Source organism: Lissotriton vulgaris, chromosome 4_1, assembly GCF_964263255.1.
Source record: "Lissotriton vulgaris chromosome 4_1, aLisVul1.2, whole genome shotgun sequence".
Taxonomy (NCBI): domain Eukaryota; kingdom Metazoa; phylum Chordata; class Amphibia; order Caudata; family Salamandridae; genus Lissotriton; species Lissotriton vulgaris.
In genome coordinates this window covers 383,580,592-383,590,597 of record NC_141691.1, presented here as the reverse complement: position 1 = coordinate 383,590,597, position 10,006 = coordinate 383,580,592, and the positions used below count along the sequence as shown (strand labels likewise).

The following is a 10,006-nucleotide window of genomic DNA, read 5'->3' as shown; positions in this document are numbered from 1 at the left end:
AGAAATGGATGGGAATGGGGGTTTTGGGGAAAGTTTTTTGGAGAGAGAAAAAAAAACACAGCATGGACTAGTGTGGGTAGCGTAGTAGTGTTTTAGGGTTTAGGGTAGTGTAGGGGTGGGAGTAGTGTGGGTAGAGTATTAGTGTTTTAGGGTTTATGGTAGTGTAGGGGTGGGAGTAGTGTGGGTAGCGTTGTAGTGTTTTAGGGTTTAGGGTAGTATACGGGTGGGAGTAGTGTAGGTAGTGTAGTAGTGTTTTAGGGTTTAGGGTAGTGTAAGGGATGGAGTAGTGTGGGTAGTGTTGTAGTGTATTAGTGTTTTAGGGTTTAGGGTAGTGTAAGGGTGGGAGTAGTGTGGGTAGTGCTGTAGTGTAGTAGTGTTTTAGGGTTTAGGGTAGTGTAGGGGTGGGAGTAGTGTGGGTAGCATAGTAGTGTTTTAGGGTTTAGGGTAGTGTAAGGGTGGGAGTAGTGTGGGTAGTGTTGTAGTGTAGTTGTGTTTTAGGGTTTAGGGTAGTGTAGGGGTGGGAGTAGTGTGGGTAGCGTAGTAGTGTTTTAGGGTGTAGGGTAGTGTAGGGGTGGGAGTAGTATGGGAAGTGTAGTAGTGTTTTAGGGTTTAGGGTTGTGAAGGGTGGGAGTAGTGTGGGTAGAGTAGTAGAGTTTTAGGGTTTAGGGTAGTGTAGGGGTGGGAGTAGTGTGGGTAGCGTAGTAGTGTTTTAGAGTTTAGGGTAGTATAGGGGTGGGAGTAGTGTGGGTAGCGTAGTAGTGTTTTAAGGTTTAGGGTAGTGTAAGGGTGGGAGTAGTGTGGGTAGCGGCATAGAGTTTTAGGGTTAAGGGTAGTGTAGGGGTGGGAGTAGTGTGGGTAGCATAGTAGTGTTTTAGGGTTTAGGGTAGTGTAAGGGTGGGAGTAGTGTGGGTAGTGTTGTAGTGAAGTAGTGTTTTAGGGTTTAGGGTAGTGTAGGGGTGGGAGTAGTGTGGGCAGCATAGTAGTGTTTTAGGGTTTAGGGTAGTGTAAGGGTGGGAGTAGTGTGGGTAGTTTTGTAGTGTAGTAGTGTTTTAGAGTTTAGGGTAGTGTAGGGGTGGGTGTAGTGTGGGTAGCGTAGTAGTGTTTTTAGGGTTTAGGGTAATGTAGGGGTGGGAGTGGGAGTAGTGTGGGTAGCATAGTAGTGTTTTGGGTAGTGTAAGGGTAGAAGTAGAAGTAGTGTGGGTAGCGTAGTAGTGTTTTAGGGTTTATGGTAGTGTAGGGATGGGAGTGGTGTGGGTAGCGTAGTAGTGTTTTAGGGTTTAGGGTAGTGCAGGGGTGGGAGTCGTGTGGGTAGCATAGTAGTGTTTTAGGGTTTAGGGTAGTGTAGGGGTGGGAGTAGTGTGGGTAGCGTTGTAGTGTTTTAGGGTTTAGGGTAGTGTAAGGGTGGGAGTATTGTGGGTAGCGTAGCAGTATTTTAGGGTTTAGGGTAGTGTAAGGGTGGGAGTAGTGTGGGTTGCGTGGTAGTGTTTTAGGGTTTAGGGTAGTGTAAGGGTGGGACGAGTGTGGGTAGTGTAGTAGTGGTTTAGGGTAGTGTAAGGGTGGGAGTAGTGTGGGTAGTGTAGTAGTGTGGCAGTGTTTTTGGTTTGGGGCAGTTTAGGGGTGGGAGTAGTCTGTTGTGTAGGTGTAGGGATAGGGATGTTAGTACTTACCTTGCATACTTTTACCACAAGTATAGCTTTACCATGCATGCCTTTGCTTTGTAATGGCATGCGTGGTAAAAGCATACTCGTGGTAAAAGTATGCGATGTTATGGCATGCGATGTCATTGACATTGCGTACTAATACCCGCGTTGTGATGGCATGCGTGGTATTAGTATGCGATGTAATTACATACATCCGGACGCTAACACTGCAGTGCTGCTGCCAGGGGTACTGTGTCTACCAGAATAAATGTCTCTCGTTCTTCACTTTCCCCCTGCATTATCAGCTCCTCTTCATCGGATGCAATATCAATGGCTACATTTGGATTTGTACTTTTGGCTTTCCGGATGTTACTTAGGTGCGCCTCCCACTGGATGCTGTGGTGTTTTTGGAGGTGACCTCTCTGGCCTCCGGTACCATAGCTGGTACCAAGCTTACCCCGACTAACTACTTGTTTACAAATCGAACAAATAACTTGGTTTTCCTCCTTTTTGCTAATACTAAAGAAGTCCCAAACTCGGCAGTTGAGATTTCTGGTGGTGGTGGAGGTGCCACTTTCAATGCCAGATGAAGTGGAGGATCAGCGTGGCAGAATTTGACTCTGTAGTGCCCTTACAGCACCACTACTTAAGGTAATTGAGGTCGAGCTGGATGGAGGTCCCTGCCGGCCCTTCTGAAGAGAAAATATTAAAGCTGTAGGTCGTGTTGGTGTAGTAGTTACCTGTGTTGGTGGTGGTAGCAGTGCCACACTGCCCACATCCCGCACAGCATTTCGGGATAGGGTAAAAATGGCCGTCTGCTACATACCCGCTGAGGCTGGAGTGACAACTGTGATGACTGGGTCGTCATCGTCAGACTCTTCATCAGCAGCAGAATACGCCACTTCTACTTCTTCGTCAGACTCATTATCACCCATAACAGAAAGCCTTGCGGGAACCTTCCTTTTACCTAGCATTGTCGGCTCATGGCGTGCCTCCCTCTCAGACTGAATTGGTGGGTGCCAATCAAGATCTAGATCATCAGAAGGAAGGGGGCTTGAAGAAGAAGTTGTACTAGCCCTCCTTTACCTTGCTGGGGATCTGGAAGACAGTGGATCATCAGGAGTGGCTTGCTCGGCTGATACCTCCACATGAATCTCGATTTCCTGATGTTCCGCTACTTCTGGAGGAACAAGTATTGTGGTCAGTTGTGCCTCTCCTTGTGCCTCTCCTTGCGTCTCTCCTTGCGCCTCTCCTGCGCCTCTCCTTGCGCCTTTCCTTGCGCCTCTCATTGCGCCTCTCCTTGTTGCACCTGTGGTTGTCGTTACGGCTGTGGTTGAACACTCATCAGATGAGTTACACCCTGCATTGTTTGGATGCTACTTTGCGATGAATCAACGCCAACATCACTGGTCGATGGTGAAAGAGCAATTAAAGTGGCTGCCTCTGTGGTACTCATGGGCTTGGGTCTAACTTGGTGTGGTGGCACTGAGACCAATGAAGCAGAGGTGCTGCTCCCAGCTTGGTCCCCGGCGTACACCGCTGCGGCAGGCGTAGTTTTTTTTTCTCCAAAAAAGTGTCGGTCGGCACACCAGTCTCTTTGGTAAGTGGCGCCACTTGCTTCTTCTGCTCCTTCTTACTGGCAGTGGCACTGGCAACTTTCTTGGTAGAGGAGCTACGGCCACCTTTCTTTTGGCCCATCTTCTTCAGTTGTCAGAACAGCAAGACGCAGTTGCACGAGTTGCATAGTTGTCTGTGGCCACACGTGACGTCACGTGACGTTGTGCACACACTGCAGCAGGACTTCTTCCTGGCACTACAACAAGTGATGAGGATGAATCCTGGTTCTCAGTCTTTGTGCACTTAAAAGAAAAGAAGCCAGAGGAACATCAGTTAAATAAATGTTGCATATGTCGTGCTTCAAATAATACTACTGCAACTAGGCATTTATTATTATTAACACAACATACCCAAAAATGGAAAGACCCAAAATAAAACTTGCAATTCTAATAAGAAATTGATGTTTAAATTAATAGAAGAGAGACCACACAGAGAGAGTTGTTTCATGCACCCATTCATAAACTTAGGCCTACTGGCCCGCAAGCTTGCTGGCCTATGGCAAAAACTACCTGACTTCAATATGCCCCCCGACCCACATGGCCAGGCCCTGGACCAGGCCCCAACAACACCTGAAAAATCGAAATACACACAAAAATCACCCCAATCCAATGCCATCCATGCCCTAAATGATGTTTAAATTCAAGAGACCCAACAGAAAGAATTGGTCCATGCGCCACTGAGTACCCCTGGGCATAATGGATGAAAGCAAGGCGGACTGGGTGCAGGCCTATGGCACAAAGCACACTGCATGGCTTCAAAATGGCCCCTATACCCCCACCCACATGGCCAGGCCCTGGACCAGGCCTCAAAATGGTCCCCACCCACATGGCCAGGCCCTGGACCAGGCCCCAACAACACCCAAAAAATCGAAATACACACAAAAATCACCCTAATCCAATGCCATCCATGCCCTAAATGATGTTTAAATTCAAGAGACCCCACAGAAAGACTTGGTCCATGCACCACTGAGTACTGCTGGGATTAATGGATGAAAGCAAGGCAGACTGGGTGCAGGCCTATGGCACAAAGCACACAGCCAGGCATCAAAATGGCCCCCACCCACATGGCCAGGCCCTGGACCAGGCCCCAAAAACCCCTAAAAAATCAAAATACAAACAAAAATCACTCCCAATCCAATGCTATCCATGCCCTAAATGATGTTTAAATTCAACAAAACTCACAGAAACAGTTGTATCATGCACTCATGACTAACCCTGGGCCTACTGGATACTGTGGCTACCCACAATATATATTTTTTTAAGTTGTGAAAACGTTTATAAATTGTAGTTGCAGCAACTGCAATGCCCCAAACAACAACACCAACTTACTTGTAAAATCTCAAATCCAAAAGTGATCATAACAAACAGTCCTCAAATACAAATATCCAGCAGCAGCCACAAAGAGTAATCCTTCCAGCTCCAGATCCAAATGAAAAGTGACCAGGACATGGACAAAGCACTGGGAGGATCCTGCTGGACAGGAACAGGAAGTTGGAGACTCTAGGACACTTCCTTCCTCCCACCCCCAAAAATGGACTCCTTGCACAAAAAAGTTCAGCCAAATGTCAATCTGAGGAGTTATTCTGATAAAATCATCATTTTCAGAAGGTTTATGCTGCCAGTGATAGATTTCTTGTGCAGAATTGCAATTTTTGAGACTTCTGGAAAGCGAGCTGTTCAAATCTCCCGCCGGATGTCAGCTGCGCGTCGCATCTACGTATTCGCTATTGTTTACTCTCGCGATGCGTGATCGCGGGCCCTTATGACGTATTCCCATTCTCAAAGTCTCACAGTGCAAGATGGCGGGACTCAATGACGTACTCGCAATTGAAAAGTCTTGCGCGATCACCCAGCCAGATCCAAAATGGAGCAGCGCACGCAAACCAGGAGGAAAATAACTCGGCGAACTCAGAATCATGGTAAGTCAATGCCGCACGCGCTAGATTGTATTTTTGAAGCGCGACCAAGAAAAAAAAAATAGCTAACTCGTGAATTGCAAATTGTTTGGCAATTTCACGCGATTCACGGACCGCAAAATTGCCAAAAATTCGCCAATTCCGCAAGGGGAATAATTTTTCAGCCCATGCTCATTTTCCATCTTCCTTCCAGTGTTTTGCTATTCTTTCATTTGTGCAGTTAATTTTAGAATCACAAGTTAGGGACCTTGGGTACATTTTTTCCCAGTTGAATAAAAGTTAATATACCACCATTTTCTTGAAAGAAAATTGGTGCAGTGGTTCTCTACTGAATTCACACCAGAGAGGAGTTCAATATAGGCAAGAAATCCTTAAGGGTAAGTGCAAACGTTTCTGCATTAATTAGTTTGAAGAATCGTTTAGCATGGGTTTTAGATGACAGATTAGTTTTCAGCATTGTTCATTACAGCTCGAATACACTGGGAGTGACTAAATGATCTAATGAGTCAATTTCTTGCAGAACTAGATAAGGTTGGTGATATAGTTAAGTTTAAAACTTTCACTTTCGTATGTGTTGCCAGAGTGGAAAATTGTTCCTTACTGTCATCATTAGTTTTGAGAATTCACAAAAGAGATGGTTTTGTGATAACAACACATTTTACTTTAAAGTCGCCAATTACATTTTTGTTTAGCTTAAGGAAAGTTTGTGACTAATATGAAGGTTAAGTAGTGAGCTTGACTTCACAGTAGGTCTCTTTTGCCTTCTTCACTGCAGAAGCAAATCCTGTTCAATGGGACCTCTCAGCAAGGGTATCTGGCTTTTTGGAGCCCTCATCAGCTACAACATGCAGTTTTGTTCCACTTGACAGTTTTGACTCCCAAAAAGGTGTCTAAGTCTGAAGGTAAAAATCTTCACCTCAATTTCATCTAGTGGCTCCCAGACGAGGACACTTCCTCCTCAGACACCGCCGGCTGATTTGCCCCACTTAACTCTTACCTTCTCAAGAACGTTTCTTCAAAATTTCTTGTAAGTCTTGAGGTAAGCCGAGATGATCCCGATCCACCTTGTGTATACAACCAGCATTCCATCGCAGTTAGTATCAATTTTTTACTGTGTCCCGCTCCCGTGCAACCAGATACACGCGATTGGCACTTTGATCTTTTAGGCACTATTTTATACTAAAAACGTTAACATTTCATAACTCCAGTTCTACTGATTGGTTTAATTAGTTTTGGTGTAATTGTATTTACTAATATTTTCTCTAGTTTCCTAAATTGGTTTGGAATTCTTATTGTGTTGTGTTTCCACTTTGTTACTGTTTGTGTGCTGCATTAATACTTTACACAGTGCCTCTAAGTTAAGTCTGAAGGCATTTGTATCAAGCTACCACAGAGTTAAGTACAGATTAATTTAGTTACTTTTGTGGTTTGCTCTGATAAGTATTGTAGTTGTTGCTTGAGTAGGGTTTTCACCCCTGTCAACTAAAAACTCAATTTCTTACGAGAATTTAATACTGTTCTTGTCCATGCTCTGATGATCATGATCCACTGCAGCGTCTCCTGATTTTCAGACTTCTCAGAGGAGTAAAGTGGGCAGGGGCGCAACACACGCCTCCGTAGCCCTTGCAGTGCAGGGGCCCCCGAGCTGCAGGGGACCCCCTCAGCACTGTACTCAGGCCTGAGAGTTTAAGATTAAATATGTAGCGGGGGCTCATCTGCGTACCTTGCAGGGGGGCCCCTTTAACTTTCACTATGCCACTGAAACTGGGTCCACCCTTCCCCAGGCATGCTCCAGTTTCCTGCTTGCAAAGATGGACAAGAAGATGAATTGAGTCGTAAATACATTATCTCTAGAAAAACATAAAGAGAAAGTTGTAGATTTAAAGAGCGTTAAGCAGCCGGTTAAGCAAGCGGTTCCCGGACCAGTTCTTATCTTCACTGCAGCATTATCTCATGCTGCCAAATGAGAAGGACTAGGCTCAGAAAGTCATAGCACGGCCACTCCATTAGCACGGAGGAGCATCACACCTTGCTGCCAGTGCCGCAAAGGTGGAAAATAAAATGGTAATTTAATTTATTACCATTTTATTGTTCCCTTTCCACAGCCTAAACAGTGTTTGGGGTGGGCCACTGCTGCTAACTGGCAGCATAGGAGCGGTGCTCACTCCGCCAGATTACACTGTACATGTCATTTTGGCCAGCTGTCTTGTGAGGGCCAGTCTTCCATGCGCAGTGTAAACCTGTCCAACCACCTGTCCTAAACAGTTAAGCGGAGAGCAGCCACAGGCACCCAGTGCATGCAGGAGTGTAATGGCAGCCTGCTCCAGCCAATACTGGCACTGCTCTCATGCTGCTAAATATTCAGCAGCATGAGAGCAGCATCTGGATTGGTGTGGAGACTTTGATTGCTGCAGAGACCAATAGTGCTGAGGTACACATGATGAGGACCAGAGGTGAGCCAGCCAGCAGAATGGGTAAGAAAATGTTGATTTTCCCACTGTCAATCACTTACAGGTGGAGCAAGTTTCAGACAAATGTGAGCATCTGAGAGCAAACAGAAAGTAATCCCCATCCTGCCCACAGACCCAACACAAGCATTTGCAATGCAATAGGTCTTGCATTTCAGAATCTTTAACCTATTGGTATTGTAAATGACAATGTCTTTTATTTATGTGTTGTTTTTTAAACACATAAATAAAAGGCATTGTCATGAAAAATGGCAATAGCACAAAATCTTGGAATTTGGAGATCTATTGCATTGCAAATGCTTGTTTGGGACTTGTGCCCTGGCAAAGCCAGTCACAACAGAAGCCACTTCTAAAACAAAGCGAATCACAATGCAAGCCACGTCCAACGCCCGTGGCTGCACCAGCAATAAGCCTGTGATAAATGTGACGAGGCAACAAATTAACTGAGAGCCGAGACAAAGTTTGTTTCTAGTTCTAAGACCCCATAAATGATCCGCGATATGAAAAAATATTTGGCACGCAAAATATGCAACAATCGTTTGATATGATAAAGTGTCATACTTCTCCGCTTTAAGTGTGTAATAAAAGTTTAAGGGGAAGATTTACAAGCCCCCTGCGCCACCACTATGTCACTTTTCATGATGTACTGGTGGCGCATGGGGCTCCTCCATATTTACAAGGAGAGGAAAAGCCACCCTCCGTGACTTTTCCTCTCCTCATAAATATGGCCCCTTCACACGCAGCACTATGCGTGGAAGGGGCAATCCATGGGTGTTGCTGTGGGTGTTCCCATGCAACACCCATGGAACAAGACACATCTCCAGATTTACGAGAAATCGTAAATCTGGAGATGCGTGTGAATGCTACTCCACCCTAGATGTGGCGTAGCGAGGCGCAACGAGGAGAAATGTTTTAATTTCTCCTTGTTTTTTCCTCTATCAAAGCGTGCTGCATTCTACAGCACGCTTTGAAAGAGGAAAAAGCCTCTTGTGATTGTTTTTGTGCAGGAAGGTGTCCCTTCCGGCACAAAAACAATCTCACAACAACACAGGCATCATTGCACCATGGCGCAAGGGTGCCTGCGCCGGTCCTTGGCTGCAGTTTGTGCGCCAGCGCAGGGAAAAGCACAGAGATGCGATATATTCCTGTAAATATGTGGCTTCTCTGTGCTTTCCAAACTAACGCAGTACAGCACAGCAAAATGACTTGCTGCACCGTGCTGCGTTACTTTGTTGTAAATCTAACCCTAAGTTTTAAAGAACCAAATACCATTCAATAAAAGAGCAGGAGGACTGTAGTCTGAATTGGGTTATGAGACGCCTTTGCCTCACCTCAGCCATTGCACTCAGAGGACGCGTCTCCTGCCACCCCCTTTTAGCTCCAGGTCTCTGGGAGCTCGCTCCCCTTTTCAGGGGATGCCCTGCTTGGGGAATTACCGGTTCTTGTCTCAGACCTTCCCCAAGGTACTTGAGTGACAGATGCACTCTGCTTGTGACCTCAGTGATGAGCTTCCTCCGCTACTCAAATAACCACCACAACTACTTTATAAATGACTCCATTACCTAAGCTTGGTAACTAAGGGTATTTATTTTGAATTGGGGGGAAGGAGTGGAAATGTACTAAAGTTGGACAATTAATGTTCTAAGGGAATGAAATACAATGTATAAATTGCGCACTACCAATTCTCAAGTTGCTGGTTTCACCATGAAAACTGCTAATTGCTCGGGACTCCTAATATGTAAATCAAGCTCTGGCATTAAACCTATCACTTTCGCCAAACAGGGGCGGCCTTCAGCATGGGCAAGCTGTGCACCAGCACAGGGCCGCCAAACCCCAGGGTCCGCCACGCCAATATATATCCTTAATATAATGATCCTCTGAGGATGGATACATATTTGCGTGGCGGCCCCTGGCAGGGATTTGGCGGCCTCCGGTTCTGTAACACCTTCCTTATCTCAAGGGAGCTCTGCCCTGCCCGGACCTCCTCTTCAGGGGCCCCTACCTACGCTCCCTGCCCAGGGCTGCCATGAGCCTCGAGCCGCCCCTGCGCCAAACCGTGCACCCAATCATGGACCTGTAGAACTGTCAACTTGGAAAAGTTGGATTTAAAGGTATCTACACCTAGAGGAGCAAATTGCTCCCAGTGCGCCGTGTCTTCTGTAAAGCAAAAGCACAACGTTCAGTAAATAACATTAATCCGCTAACTAGAGCAGAGTCAGATTTCAATGGACGCTCAATAGTCTGATGACCAAGGTGTGGTCGTATTTAGAATTTTATCTTCCTCCAAGAAATACAAAACTACAAGTTTTATTGATGTGCTAAAGAGTGGTCACACCGTATTCAGATGACACAATTTATAAAAACAA

At 45.8% G+C, this 10,006-nt stretch overlaps 1 pseudogene; it reads right to left on the bottom strand.

Moving 5' to 3' along the window:
- Positions 1-8,922: 8,922 nt before the first annotated feature.
- Positions 8,923-9,159, bottom strand: LOC147718782 (Nuclear RNase P; annotated as a pseudogene).
- Between the last annotated feature and the right edge of the window lie 847 nt (positions 9,160-10,006).